This window comes from Peromyscus eremicus, chromosome 1, assembly GCF_949786415.1.
Source record: "Peromyscus eremicus chromosome 1, PerEre_H2_v1, whole genome shotgun sequence".
Lineage (NCBI taxonomy): Eukaryota > Metazoa > Chordata > Mammalia > Rodentia > Cricetidae > Peromyscus > Peromyscus eremicus.
Window position 1 is genome coordinate 47,929,199 of NC_081416.1, and position 16,655 is coordinate 47,945,853.

Sequence of the window (16,655 nt, forward strand, 5' to 3'; positions counted from 1 at the left end):
TTGCATGCTGCATTCATGTTCTCAAAAAACAAAGATTCAATTATTATCTGTCTAGCTTCTGAATATGGTATCATTCTATTTACTGCCTTTGTAAGTATGGAACAATGGCCAGTGACTGTTCTTTGTAATAGTACCTCCTAATATTGCTCTCAGAAACATGTGTTAGTTTATGGTTTGTTTCTGAGTTTGGAGGAATGTTAATCTTAGTATTCCATTGTTGTAACAGATCATTGCTCCATAAATTTATAGCTATATTAGCCACATATGGCTTTAATTTTCTTCTTCATCCATCTGGCCCTATAGATTTGAGCCATCTTGTACTCTGTTTCACTTGAGATAATGTTCCAATCCCTAACAGTTGAATATTTACCTCCTGAAGAGGCCTTTGTAAGAAATCAGTGAAGGATTCTCTAGGGCCTTGTATAACTTTTGTAAATGACTCAATTTTTCCCCCTGCTTCCTCAGTTCTGTCCCATGCATTCATGGCTGTCATGTGGCATAGAATTAAGGTTTGGTTACTATGTAAACATTGTCTTTGTATATCAGCATAATCGCCCTCTCCAAGGAGCTGATCCTGGGAAATTTCCACACTTCTAGTCCTACATTGTTGTTCTTTTGTTTTAGCCTCCTCTTTAATCCATATTCTCCATTGTAACTGTGGAATTGCCTCTAGGACAGCTGTAATTAACTCTTTCCAGTTTTGAGGGATAATTGTATTACAAGTTGACCATGAGTTTAACATCTGTTTTACAAATGGAGAATGCATGCCATATGATAGTATATCTTCTTTAAATCTCCTTAAATCTAACATTTCACTGGAGTCCAATAAGCTTGTACACAAGCATTTGGCAGTTCCTGTAAGATTACAGGATAGATTAAGTTTAGTTGTTTGAAAACAGTCTGTCTCTCTGTAACTGTGTAATTTAATTCTGAAATAATTTCACCTTCAAATTCTTCTGTCTGGGTCTGAATTTTTCTATAATTCATTTAAACAGGTTTTTCTAAAGTCAATCCTGAGATACATTCTCCTTTAAATTCTCCTGTCTGGATCTGAATTTCTCTATGATTCATTTTAACAGATTTTTCTAAAGCTTTTACCTTGGCACTTAAATTGATCCTCCTTTTTAATACTAAAATAAAAATGATCAAGCAAATAATAGTCATAATTGATATTACATACATCCCATTAACATTAATTATCCTCTCATTTAATTGTTCCATTTTCAGACTGCCTAATGTGTTATCAAACAGAGACCAAATTCCTTCCATAGTAAAAATGTTTCCCACTTTTTAATGTGGGAAAAATTTCTCTTTTAACCACTTTCACCCTTTAAGATATCTTAATTGACTCATCAAGTCTGCTGACTGCATAGAATAGTAGAAGTCTGAGATAATTTCAAAGCAGCTACATAATATGGTGGCAGACTGAGATGGGAATCCAGAGAGAGAGTGAACCCATCACCCACCAGGAGAGAGAAAGCCAAAGAGATTCTGGCCATGTGCTCCAGCCTGAGCAGTGCAACCAGGCCTGAGCTAGGGGCCCTGTTAACCCACAAACAGCTTTTTAATGATTCTTGTCACATTGGAGTATCAATTGTAGATGAATTCCTAAATGGTCTTACTAAATAAAAAAGACATGGAGCCAAATATAGGGGTGAAAGCCTTAGAGAGATCAGGGGAATAGGGAAAGCCACCAGCCATCCTTACCTCACCAACTCTGCAGCTTCTAAATGCCACGACTTCCTGTTTACCCATGCCTATATACCTTGCTGTTCTACCATCTGATTTGTTCTCTCTGTTCAGCTACATCACTTCCTCTTCCTACCCAGCTCTGTTACTTCCTGTCTGTCTGTACAGAACTCCAGACCTCCATGGTTAACTAGTTTTGGAATTTAAGGCGTGTGCCACCACACCTGGCTCTGTTTGCAGTGTGGCCTTGAACACACAGAGATCCTGCCTGCCAAGTGATAGGATTAAGGGATTGTGCTAATATTGACTGACTTCTTCGTTTACTTAAAATGGCTTTCTTTTTCCTCTGATTGTCCAGGCAAGCTTTATTTATTAAAGCACAAATAAAACAACACCACATTTCAGCACAAATAAAATATCACCACACCTAATTATCAAGTTTATCCTAGATTTGGGATTTTGACTAGATTCAATAGGGTTATTTTATATTAAGGTTATGGTTTAGATTATAACTAGGGTTAGTGTTAGGGCTATGGACAGTTTTATGGTGATATTAGGATTAGTATTAAGGCTAAGGGCAGTTATAGTAATATTTCTAACATTAATGATGGAGTTATCTGTGGAATTGGAGTTAGAGTAAGGGCTATTAATACTTTTAGTATTTGATAGTTTTAGAGGTATTGGTAGACTTCAGTTTATGGTTATAGGTGCTTTGTGATTAGGCTTAGTTTTAATCCCAGGTTTTAGGTTAGATTTTGTTTAGGTTTGTATTGGAATTGGTGGGTTGAATCAGGGTTAGGATTACAGATACTATTAACTTGGAGTTTGGTATAAAGTTAGTGTAATTACCTAACTTATTAATAGAACTAGGATTAATGTGAGTTTTACATCTAGTTTTAGGGTTTAGTCTAAAGGTAGAATAAACTTTTATTTAGGGCAAGGGGTATATTTATGGCTCGGATTTGAGCTAGGTATGATTAACATGAGTGCTAGTGTATGTGTTAGTATCCTAAATAGGTATAAGGTAAAGCTAATTGTAGGGTTAGTGTTAGATCCAGGGTTAAAGCTACTGCCAGAGGTAATCTTAGGGCTGTTAGAATCAGGACTGTGTTTAGCGTTAGCTTTTGGGTTAAAGTGAGGGATAGAACTAGTGTTTGAATTAGGTGTAGAGCTTCATTTAGGATTAAAGTTATGGTTAGGGGTAGACTTTTCTTATTGGTAGGGTTAGGATATTGATTAGTGCTAGGGTAAGGTCAGTGTTATACCTCAAATTGTAGTTTCATTTAGTTGTAGGTTTAGGATCAGAATAGAGCTAGGGTTAGAGTTAAGTCTACAGACAGGTTTAGATTTATTTCTAAGATTAATTTTAGAGTTAGCATTAGGCTTACAGCTATGCTTAGCCCAGCTTTAGTAGTTAGGAATAAAGACAGTTTTAGATGTACTTTTAAATTAATGTTAGTTTACAGGTACATTTATGCACTTACAAATTGTGCAATGTGAGCACTAAATTTATGGTTTGGTTTTTGGTTAGGATCTGAGCTAGGTTAAGGCTCATACCTTAGGTTAGGGATACAGCTGATCAAGTTAATGTTCTAAGTTGGTTTATCATTAGTTTTAGCAATAGGGTTTTTCTTTGGGATGCATGTATGGTTATGGTGAGTTTAGGGGTATGATTACGTTAGGGTTATCACTAGCTCTGTTGCTAAGGCTACAGATAGTTTTAGATTTATTTCCAAGATTAATGTTAGACTTAAACATTGTGCTTAAAAAATTGTTAAACTTAAAGTTTTGGTTTTCACAGGCTTAGTTTAAAGATTGTATTAGATGGTACATGATACTTCTAAGATTAAATATAGTGTTAGAGGCTTGGTTATGGTAGGGTTAATGCTAGAGATACTGTAGAAGGAAGTTTCCTGTGTTGTGTCAGGTCCTGCCAGGTCTCCCTGGCACTTGGTCCCAAGTAAACACACAGAGGCTCATATTAGTTGCCATCTGTATGGCCTATGGCTAAGGCTTCTTGCTATTTAGCTCTTCCATCTTAAATTAACCTGTTTCTATGAACTATATGTTACCACATGGCTATGGCCTTACCGATCTGCTGGTATCTTGTTGATCCTTCCACAGTGGCGGACTGGTGTCTCTTCCACTCCACCCTTCTTCTCTCTCTGTCTCTTCTTGGATTTTTCCACCTGGCTGTAAGCTTTCTTACCACTGGCTAAATCAGCTTTATTATTATCCCATGGGAGCCCCACATATTCACAACATACAGAAAGATGTCCCAAAGCAGGATAGTATTTGTGCTGGTTAGTTTTATGTTAACCCAACACAGTCAATATCACCTGAGAAGTTGCAATCTTTGTTGAAAAAATGCTTACATAAGATCAGAGTGTAGGCAAACCAGTTAAATATTTTCTTAATTAGTCATTGATGTGTGGCAGGCTGGCCCATTGTGAATTATACCACCCCTGTGCTGGTGGTCTTGGCTTCTACAAGGAAAGAGTCTGTGCAAACCATGAATAACAAGCCAGTAAGCAACACTCTTCCATGGCATCTGCATCAGTCCTTTTCTCAGGGTTTCTGCCCTGTTTGAGTTCTTGTCTTGACTTCCTTTGATGATGAATAGTGGTGTGAAAGTGTAAGTCAAAGAAATTCTTCCCTTCCCAAGTTCCTTTTACTCACTGTGTTTACCACAACAATATTAACCCTAAGATAGCATTTGTCTTTTTTCTAATGCTAGTTTTAGTGGGAGATGTAAAAGTGCAAAGGTTAGAGCTAAGTTAGTTGCTAATATTTTTATTAGTGCTGGTGTTAGGAATAGAGTGTATTTTGGGGTTAGAATTGATGACAGAGCTAGCATTAGGGTAAAGAATATAATTAGATTAGAGTTTGTTGTAAAGTTAATGTAACAGCTACAGTTAGTCCTAAAAAAGGGGTTAAAGTTACTTTTAAACCTTATTTTAAGGATTAGGCAGGAAATAGGGATACTATTTTATTCACAGCTGGGGTATGTTTAATGCTATTTTGTGATTTAGGGTAAGAGCTAGAATTGTTGTTATGGTTAGTTGTAGGCAGAGAAAAAAGTTTGAGTGATGTTTAGGATTTGGGATAGATTTAAACTTGCAAAGTTGGCTATGTCACTATTTAATTTAGGGGTTAGTTTATGGTTAGGGTCAAAGGTATGGTTAGGCATAGGACTTGGGTTTAATATAGAGCTCGGTGTAGCTTTAGGATAAGGGGACACTTGGTATTAGACATTTGTTCATGGTTAACTTTAGTTCCAGTTTTAGTGATTGGATGAGATGATGGCTTAGGGTTAAACTTTTTGCGATAGTCTTAGTGTTGTTTTAGGATTTTGACTATTATGAAATTTACAGTTAAAGGAGGTTAGATTTTGTGTTATGGTTTGGGATATATCCAGTTTTAGTATTAGGGCTACAGACAATTTCATTTACTTCTAAGATTAATATTAGAGTAGGAAGAAATGGTAGAGTTATTATTATATACAAATTAGTTTTTGAGCCAGGGTACATTTCTAAGACTAATTTTAGAGTTAGAGATAGTTATAGGGTTAGAGTTAGTGCTAGGAACAGTATTACCATTATTTCTAAGTTTAATTTCAATTTACTGTTAGGATTATGGTTGAGGTTAGAGCTAGGTTTGTCATTATGGTTAGTGTTGGCCCTCGGGTTGGTGTTGGCTTTGGGGTTAAGGCTAGAACTAGGTTTAGGTTTAGGTCTAGGATTGTTGACAATTCAGTGTTGTGAGTATAGATAGGGTTAGGTTAGATATTGATGTTATTTAATGTGTATATATATATATATATATATATATATATATTACTAGTAAGAACTAGTATTAAGGTTAGTTCAGGCATAGTATCTAGATGTAGGGTTTCAATATCATTTAGGTCTAAGTTCATATTCAGGGCTCATGTTTGAACTAGGGTTAAGTTTATCATAAGAACTGGATATTGGATTAGTATCAACATTTAGTCTAGGGTTAGAGGTATTGTATTTAATTTTTTTCTTTTGTGTTTGAGACTATAATATACTTACACCATTTCTTGCATCCTTTTCCTCCCTTCAAATCCTCTTATATAAACTTCCTTTCTATTCTCATTTTAAAATTAATTATTACCACATGCAAGACATACATGAATGTACATAGATATTCCTAAATATAATCTGCTCACTCTGTTTATTCTAACTTATATGCATGTTTTCAGGACTGGACATTTCATGTTGGATAACCTGCTATTGTGCTCTTGCCCAGATAATACTATTTCTCCCACTTTTAGCATCTCTGAGTTTTTTGTAGTTCTTTTTGTAGGGCTGTAAGGTTGAAGTCTCATGGCACTTTCCCTGTTCACTTTGGCATGCCCCTTGGTGGTGTCCTCGTTTAGCAGATGTTTAGGTGGTCATGTTGTACACATTATTTGTATAGCTTCTGACTTTACTAGGAGTCACAATCTCATAGCAAACTGTCTAATCCACTGGGTATGACCGCCATTCTTTACCCTCTTCTTAAATGTTCCATTAGCCTTAGATCTGGGAGTGATTCATAGATATATCGATTAGGACTGGGCTTCATAATTCTGCATTTTGTTTGGCTGTGTTTTCTTTTGCTTTTGCAATGGTCCCTCTTTGCTGCAAACAGACTATTTCTTGATGAAGTGTGAGGACTACACATATCTCCGTGTATAAGGAAAAATAGTTAGATCTTTAGGAATTGTGATGGTTTATTAAAATGGGGGTTGTAGGTTCTTCTCCAAGATCCATAACTTCACTAGCCCTGTGTAGTTGGTTAGATTTTCAGTATTAAGCATGGTTTGCCTCTTGATGATAGGATTCTTAAGTCCAGTTAGAGAGCCATTGGTTATTTCCAAGGTATGTGTGCCACTTCTGCACTCTTAGGGTTATGATGCTATGCTAGACATTAGTGTACTTTATTGGCATCATTGTAGGGTGTGACTGTTGGTCACTTTCCTCCTTTGGTGGCGTGAATGGGTCCTTCTTGTATCATAAAAATAATTCCTCAGGAAGGAGGATTTCAGGTTAATCACAGCTAGTAATGTTCTAAGTTGTGTGTCTAAAGTGGATGGTGTCTTCAGAAATATGGATTACCTTTCACTCCAATGCAACAGTAATAAGCTCTATGTTTTGTTAGTCTCTTGGACAACCCTGACCACTGACTCAAAAGTGGGCTTCTTGTGTCTAGTTTTTGAGGGTTGGTCTGAAGTTAGTCCAGATCAGAAAAGCTCATTTAAACTATATATGTTTAATTATATACAGAATTACATGTATTGTAGATTTTTCTTAGATAAGGTCAACAATGTGAGTCCCTAGGTCTTTTTTCAGACATCCTTATTTTTATTTTAATCCTATTTTCTTCTATTTTAGTACCCTTGCCCTAAAGAACCTCCTACAATCCCCAATGGTCTGTTTTATCCTGCAGTTCCCCTTTACCTTCTTTCCTTCTTTTTCTGTATTTACCTCCCTCCCCATTCCTAGAGAGCCAAGTGTTTCCATTTCCATGATCAGATGACATATACCTTGCTATTTCACCCACTACTGCTTATACTTCCCTGTTTTGTCAATGGTCCATTTTTATTATCCCGATTTCTGCAGTTACTTGAGAATATTTGCTTACATTTGAGGATTTAGAGCTAGGAGCCCATAGTGAGATAAAACATGTAACAATTGTATTACTGTGTCTGTATCACTGTATTCAATATGACCTTTCCTAGTTTTATTCATTTACCTGCAAAGTTTATGTTTTAAATTTTTTACAGTTGAATAGTATTCCATAGTGTATATGTACCACATTTTCATTATTCTTTAATCATATGAAGGAAATTTAGGCTGTTACCATTTCCTGGATATTGTGAGTAGAGCAACAATAAACATATCTGAGCACTTATCTGTATAGTAGAAGGTCAAGTCCGGGCATATGCCAAGGTGTGGTATACCTGGGTTACAATAGATTTATTTTTAGTTTTTTGATTCTACAGTGACTACACTAGTTTTCAATATCAGCAACAGTGAATGAGGTGTTCCCTTTCCCCACTCCCCCAATTCCCTCAAGCATTTTATGCTGTGGATATCTTTCTGTATGCTATGGATGTGTTGCTCTGATTAACTGATAAATAAAACATTGATTGGCTGGTAGCCAGGCAGGAAGTATAGTATTGGCAGGACAAACAGAGAAGAGAATTCTGGGAGTGGAAGGCTGAGTCAGGAGATGCTGCTAGCTGCCACCATGAGAAGCAAGATGTAAAGTACCGATAAGCCATGAGCCACATGGCAACTTATAGATTAATAAAAATGGGTTAATTTAAGATACAAGAACTAGATAGCAAGAAGCCTGAGCCATTAAGCCAAACAGTTTAAATAATATAAGCATCTGTGTGTTTATTTGGGTCTGAGTGGCTGTGGGCCCAGGCAGGACTGGAGATAACTTCAGCTACAATTTTATGTGGGTTGTTTTGTTGATATTTGCCATTTTCACTGGCTAAAAATGAAATTCAATTTCTTTACCTTTTTTTTAATTGAAAATAAACTTTTCCCTGTAAATGTAACCAACTGTCTTATTAAATAAGAAACACAGAACCAATGCAAAGAAGAAAGCCAAGAGGTCAGAGCTAAGAGCTTAAACCTTACCCTTCCTCCTGCGATGCTCCTACCTCTCCAAAAGAGAGCTACTTCTTGTGTTAAAGTCTTTATATAGACTTTCTGTTCTGCCTTCTCATTTGTTGTAAACCCAACCACATGACCGCCTCATCACTGCCTGTCTGTATAGACCTCCAGGTCTTCTATGGTTGGTGTTGAGATTAAAGGCATGTGTCTCCAATGCTGGCTGTGTATCTCTGAACACACAGAGACTTACCTAGTTCTGCCTACCAAGTGCTGGGATTACAAGCATATGCCACCACCACCCGGCTTTCCTATGGCTTGCTAATAGCTCTGACCCCTGGGCAACTTTATTTATTAACATACAAATAACATTTTAGTACAAAATAAAATATCACCATATTTCCCTCTATGCAATATATGTTTGGATTATGGTTCACCCTCCTTCAAGTTCTCCCAGATCCTCCCCAACTCTCCATCCACTCAAATCCACACCTTTTTTCTCTCTCCTTAGAAAACAAAGAAGAATCTCAAAAATAAGTTAAGATAAAATCAAAAGAAACCAACCAACCAGAATAAGACAAAACAAAGAGAAGGCCATAGAAAAAAGAGAGACAAAGAAAAGCACACAAAGAGAAACCCATATAGATGTAGAGACACACCACACATTCGCATATATAGAAATCCTATAAAATGAAACAAAATAGGAAACCATCATATGTCAAGCAAAATATCCATAAGGTAAGAAAGTGTTTTGTTTTAAACAGCTGAGTAATATTCCAGTATGTAAAAGTACCACTTTTTCTTTATCTGTTCATTTGTTGACAGACATCTCAGTTGTTTCTAGTTTCTAGCTATTCTGGATAGAGCAGCAATGAACATGTATGAGAATTATCTCTGCAGTAGAAAATAGAATCCATTGGATGTATGCTCAACTGATATAGCTGGATCTCTATCTACTCCCAGCTTCCTGAAAAAACCACCACATTGAGTTCCATACTGGCTGACAAATTTGCACTCTCATTAGCAATGGTTGAGTGTTCCCCTCACTCCACATCCTTGCCAGCATGAGCTGTCATTTGTTTTATTGTTCTTGGCCATTATGACTAGTATAAGATGAAATCAAATGGAAACACATGAAATATGAACCAATGGCTGAGGGGTCACCAACTGGATCAGGCCCTCTGAGTGGGTGAGACAGTTGATTGGCCTGATCTGTTTGGGAGGCATCCAGGCAGTGGGACCGGGTCCTGTGCTCATTACATGAGTTGGCTGTTTGAAACCTGGGGCCTATGCAGGGTCCCTTGGCTCAGCATGGGAGGAGGGGACTGGACCTACCTGGACTGAGTCCACCAGGTTGATCTCAGTCTGTGGGGAAGGCTTTGCCCTGGAGGAGATTGGAATGGGGGGCGGGCTGGGGGGAAGGTGAGGGGGGCGGGAGGGGGGAGAACAAGGGAATCTGTGGCTGATATGTAGAACTGAATTGTATTGCAAAATAAAAATTAAAAAAAAAAAAAAGATGAAATCTCAAATCGTTTGAGTTGCATTTCCCTGATGACTAAGGGTGTTGAACATTTCTTTAAATGTTTATCTGCCATTCACTTTATCTTTTGAGAACTACATTTAGATCTGTATCCCAGTTTTTAATTGTGTTATTTCTTTTCTTGATGTCTAGGTTTTGGAGTTCTTTACATATTTCAGTTATTAACTCTCTATCAGATGTGTAATTGGCAAAGATATGTTTCTACTCTCTAGGCTTACATTTTGTACAGATGATGGTGTATTTCAACCTAGAGAAGTTTTTTGGTTTCATGAGGTCCCATTTATTAGTTGTTAGTGCCTTAGTGCTTCTGCCTGTTTAAACATTCTTTTCCTGTGCCACTACATTCAAGGCCAATCCTTACTTTCTCTTGTATCATATTCTATGTATCTGGCTTTATATAGAGGTCTTTGATTCATTTGGAGTTGAGTTTTGGGAAGAATGATATATATGGACCTATTTGCATTCTTCTACATGCAGTCATACTATTTAATAGAACCATTTGTTGAAGATGCAGTCATTTTTCCAGTGTGTGTTTCTGGCTTTATTATTATTATTATTATTATTATTATTATTATTATCATCATCATTATTATCATCATCATCATCATCATCATCAAAAATTGGGTTGTCCATAGATAAGTATGTCTGAAGCTTTAATTCGATTCCATCGATCAACAGGTCTGTTTTTTATGCTGATACCATGCTGTTCTTTTTATTACTATAGCTTTGAAGTACAACTTGAAATCAGGAATTGTAAGATCAACAGTTTTTTTTTAATTATTTAGGATTGCTTTAGCTATCCTGAATGTTTTTTTGTCTTTCCATAAAAAGCTGAAAAATTTCCTTTCAATATCTCTGAAGAATTATGCTGCATATTTGATGGGGACTCTATTGAATCTGTAGATTGTTTTTGGTAGGGTGGACATTTTTACTATATGAATCCTAATGATCCATGAGCCTAGGAGATACTTCCACCCTCTGATTTCTTTCTTCAGTATCTTAAAGTTTTTATTATACAAGTCTTTTACTTGCTTGGTTAGAGTTATCCCAACATATTTTATTTTTTGAGACTCCTGTGAAAGGTGCTATTTCTCTGATTTACTTATCAGACTGTCATTTGTCATAGGATGGCTACTTCCTTTTGTGAGCTAATTCTGTATCGTGCTTGCTGGAAGTGTTTATCAGCTATAGAAGTTTCCTAGTGGGATTTTTAGAGTCATTTATGTATATAACCTTATCATCTGCAAATAAAAGTACTTTGACTTCTTCCTTTCTTCTTTGTATCCCCTGGATCTTCTGCAGTTCTCCAGTTGTCTTATTGTTCTAGCTAAGAACAATTGAAAAGGTATGGAGAAAGTGGACAACCTTGTTTTGTTATTGATTTTAATGGAAATACTTTGAGTCCCTCTCTCTTTAAGTTGATGTTGGCTATGGGCTTGCTGTAAATTACTTTCATTTTGTTGAGTTATGTCCCTTGTATCCCTAGTCCTTCCAGGACTTCTGACATGAAGGGTGTTCAATTTGTCAAACACATTTTCTGCTTCTAATGAGACGATCATTTTTTTTTTATTATTCAGTTTGTTTATATGGTGTACTATGTTTATTGATCTATGTATGTTGAACCACTCCTGCATCTCTGGGATGAGAGCAGCTTGTTCCTTGTGGATGATCTTTTTGATGTGTACTTAGACTTGTTTTTCAAGCATTTTATTAACAGTTTGTATCTATGTTCAGAAAGGAAATTGGTCTGTAATTCTCTCTCATTTTTGAGTTTTTATGTGCTTTAGGTTCTTTTTTTTTTTAATCTGTATTTTTTCCCCAACATAGTAGTATCTCTATTGATTACTTGGGAATTCCATACAATAGACTCCAATCACACTCGATTCCTATTTCTCCCACATCCACTCTTCCACCCTTGCACCCCTCTCCCCCACCCTCAAACAAAAGAAAAAAGAAAAAGAACACATCAAGTCCAATTTGTGTTGTCCATATATGCAATGGAGCATGGTCAAACCCCCAGTGGCCATCCCTTTAAAGCTGAGTCCTTCTCCTGCCCCCTGCCAGAAGCCATTGACTACAAAGAGCTACACTTTCATATCTTTGTCACAGTGTTTAAGGACTCTTCTTCAATAGATTCCTGTCTAGGCTGTATTTTATCCCCTGGAGGGGGTGCTGTCACAGAAGCCTTCACTGTCTATCATTCTTAATTATGAGTTTGCAGTAATTGACACCACTCTGCAAAGGAAGCTTCCTTGCCCATAACAACCAGCTAGCACTGATCATGGACTTTATGGCAGGATAGACAGACATCAACATGGTCTCTGAAGGGAGAACAGACCTCAGACATCCCTACTCAGCAAGGACATGCTCCTTTGTCTGAGACAACCATACTTCCACACCCATCACACTACTGTGCTTCTATGTCTCTAATTTCCCTTTCTCCACCACATGCTAGGCTCTGCTCTGACATCTTTTTCCCCCAATTCTATGAGAACACTTTTTAAAGCATCCTCCCAAAAGACTTCCCTTTTTATAGTTGTTCCAGAGAGATACTGAATACTCTGCAGACTCAGCCTCCACCACCACATCTCCCCTGTAAGCCTTCATATGTCTCAAAAGGCTCCCCAGAGAGGCTCTGTGACCCTACAGGTGCTGGTGGTCACCATCTTGAAATTTTGACATTTATTCTTTTTGTAAAGTCTGGTAGACCTCTTCATTGAATCCTGCATTGGATTCATCTGGCCCTGATCTTTTGTTTTGTTTTAATTACTGCTTTTATTTCACTATAGGTTTGCTTACATTGCGTATCTGATCTTGATTTAATTTTGGTATGTGATATTTATCAAGAAATGTATCCATTTCTTTTAGGTTTTTCAATTGGGTGTAGTACAGACTTTTAAAGTATGTCCTAATGGTTCTCTAAATTTCCTCAGTGTCTGTTGTTCTGTCCCCATTTTTTACTAATTTGGATATTTTACTAATCTGGATATTCTCTCTCCATCCTTTATTTAATCTGGCTAATGTTTATCAATCCCATTGATTTTATCAAATAAAAAATTCATTTCATTTTACTTCCTTGAGGCTATAATGAAAGGGAGTGTGTCCATTATCTCTGCCTCTGGTTGTTTGTTGTTAGTATATACAAAACTGTTGATTTGTGCAAATTGAGTTTGTTTCTTGCCATTTAACCACATTTATTTATTGTTTCTAGAAGTTTTCTGGCAGAATTTTGGGGATCTCTAGTGTATGGTATCATGTCATCTGCAAATAGGGATAGTTTGACATTTTTTTTTTCTGATTTGTATCTCTTTAATTTTCTTTTCTTATCTTAATGCTCCAGCTAGTACTTTGAGTACAGTATTGGGCATTAGAGTGATATTGGCATCATAGAAAGAGTTTGAGAATGCTCCCTCTTTTTCCGTTTTAAAAAAAAAAACAGTTTGAGAAAGATTAGATGTAGATCTTCTTTGGATGTCTCATGGAATTCTGCTGTTAATCCTCTGGTTCTGGAATGTTTTTGTCTGAAAGGCTTTTTATTATGATTTCAATCTCTTATGAGTCATTTAAGGCTGTTGAGTTCTTCTTGGTTTAGTTTTTGTGGTTTGGCTGAATGTTGGAACCAATCCATTTCAGTTTTCTACTTAATTGACTAATGTTTTAAAAATATTCCCTTATAATATTCTGATTTTTCTCTTGTCTCTGTTGTAATATTTCCTTGTTCTTTTCTAATTCTGTTAATTTGGGTTCTTTCTGTCTTTTGTTAGTTAGGCCAAGGGTCTATCAATCTTGTTCATCTTCTCAAAGAATCAGCTATTACCTTTGTTGATTCTTTGTATTATTTTCTTTGTTTCCATTTTATTTATTTCTGCTCTAAATTTTATTATTTATTGCTGTTGACTTCATTTTTAAAGATCAAGTGAATTTTTGAACTTTTTTCTTCCTTTTATTAACTATAGATTCTCTTCTCATATAATATTATCTGAAGACAGACTCCTCCCAGTTTCTCCCATCTCATCTCCATTTAGATCTATTTCCTTTCTGTCTCTCATTAGAAAAGAATGGGCTTCTTAGATATAACAACAATATATAACAAAATAAAATACAACGAGATAAAGTGAAAACTATCATATCAAATTTGGACAAGCCAAAGCAACAGAAAAACCAAAGAGCCACAAAAGAAGTGACAAGGATAGGAGACCCATTCATGCTGTGGGATGGTCTGTATGTCAAGTGTGTTGCTGATTGTTCAGTAAATAAATCACTGATTGGCCATTGGCTAGGCAGGAAGTATAGGCGGGACAAGGAACAGAATTCTGGGAAGTGGAAGGCGGAGGGGGGACACTGCCAGCCGCCATCAGGACAAGGAAGATGTAAGGTACCAGTAAGCCATGAGCCATGTGGCAAAGTAAAGATTAATAGAAATGGGCTAAATATAAGAGTAAGAGCTAGACAATAACAGGCCTGAGCTAATGGCCAAGCAGTTTAAATAATGTAAGAGTCTGTGTGTTTATTTTATAAGTGGGCTCTGGGACTGGCGGGACTTGGTGGCGGGAGCTGGAGAAAAATTCTCCAGCAACAAATGGCGTCCAACGTGGTGGCAAGAGTTTCCACCTAAAAACTTAGAAAAAAGATTCTAAAACGGACCTAAAAACAGCTTCCTAATTGCCTCTCTCAAATAAGCGGCAGCTGCCGGTTTGAGCTACTGGCGGGTTCCTAGCGTGTGCTCTCGACCTGCAGTATGGTGGGAATGAGGCCTCTGCAAGTAGCACATTAAACTGTGTGGTGAATTTAGCCTTTGCTAGTACAAAACAAAAAAAGAGGTTTCTGGGCTACACGCTACTTTGGTAAAAGTGTAGACCCACTATTTCTGAGAGTTATGGCTCCCAGAGCTGGCGGAAAGCGGCCCGCTGCCATGTTGGAAAGCTGAAGTGGGCGGAGCCAGCAGCCACTGTGCCGTTTCAGGCTTAGAAGGCTGCAATTTAAAGCAATAGGCTCAAGCTAATATAAAAAAATAAGCCACGTAAAGATGGCTACCACACAGAGAATCTGGATTATGTTCTCTTTGATATTCGTAACTGCAGAAAAACATTTGATTGTAAAAGCTGTTGAGTTATGCCAAAATGTATATTTTAAAGGTACCTTGACTTCAAAATTTGGATATAAGGATATGTTGCTTTGGAAAAGAGTCTCTGCTCTTGTTTCCACAGAAAGCCAGAGACTATGGATTTGTTCCAGATTAAGATACATCAGGTTTGACCAGCCAAGACCCCCTGAAAGGTCTCCAATGACACCATGGCCCAGATGATTCAACATCCAGAATGGTTTCAAGTCAACTGGCTCAGATATACAGCCTCACGGACTACTCCATGATCCTAAAATTTTCTTTCTGTCTCCAGAAGATACAGTGCCCCCCTCCAGCAGGAAGTAGTAAGAGAAGCTACGCCCAAATTCCCAAATATACCAAGCTGGCTTTAGAGATGGAATTGGCTCACTCCCCCTCTAAACCCAGACATATTGCTCAAAGAAAAAAAAATGGTTAAGAGATTCTTGTGTCCCAAATCAGAAGAGCCCTCTGGTGTGGGACAGAGAAAAAACAATATTTTTATTTAAATCAGGTTGATTATAAATACAATCTCTTTCTAAAGAAAAAAAGGGGATAGTTTAGATATGATAGGATGAAAGGGTAGATTAATGAACCTACTTTTAAAGAGTAACAACTTGTTTAAAATGTTTTACATTGCTACAGATTTTAGTTTATTGATACAAATTTAAACTTAATTTTGTTTTACTGTATATATATTTCTATTCTTGTTTGAGGTATTATGTTTATGTAACTCATTTAAAATTATAATGGATAATTAAAAAATAGATTAATAATTAGTCATCTATGATAATCATATTTGTAGCCATGTTAGTTAAGTCTTCTAGGTATACATAGTTATATTTCCGATAGATAGGTAGTCTTCAAACACTTCAAAGACCTACAGAATATGGCATTTAAAATGTTTTAAAAATTTAGACTTTCTGGACAGTGAGACATGTCTGCTCCTGACAGCACCGATTTACTTCAGAGAGGAGGATGGGCATCGAAGACACTCCATACGGAGTTTATCTTCACCTTGACAAAAATAGCCATTTGGGCAAGAAACTGTTCTTGCCTGGACTGCCTGATCAACTGGACATGCAGGACCCATACAAAGGTGACCACTGAACTTTGCTTGACAAAATGGTCCTTCAGGTTCCTGCTTTGCAGAGAAAACTGCCAGACATTCTACAGGACACAGAGAAAAGTGAATAAGAGACTCTAGGCCTGTGGGCTGAAGACAGATGCCCCAACCTTACAAGAGAACTTTGAATGACTGTCCAGGCTGCCAGCTGTCTCTGTCTACCCTACAAGACTCCTAAAAGTTGCTTATATCCTTCTCCATTTCTCAGGTAGTAGTATATCCTTCTGAGGTCTTTGATGTGGTTAAAGACTAGATACTTACAATTTTCCTTAGTTATAATAAAAGATAAGTTAGATATAAAACCTTAAACTTACAAATATAAGATAGATAGGATCTCTTCTTTAATATTGTAACTGTAATTCTTGCTTGATAATTGTTTTGTTATATGTAATTTTACTATGTTAAAGTTAAAACCTTCCTTTTTAAGAAAAGAAAAGGGGAAGTGCTGTGGGATGGTCTGTATGTCAAGTGTGTTGCTGATTGTTCAGTAAATAAATCACTGATTGGCCATTGGCTAGGCAGGAAGTATAGGCGGGACAAGGAAAAGAATTCTGGGAAGTGGAAGGC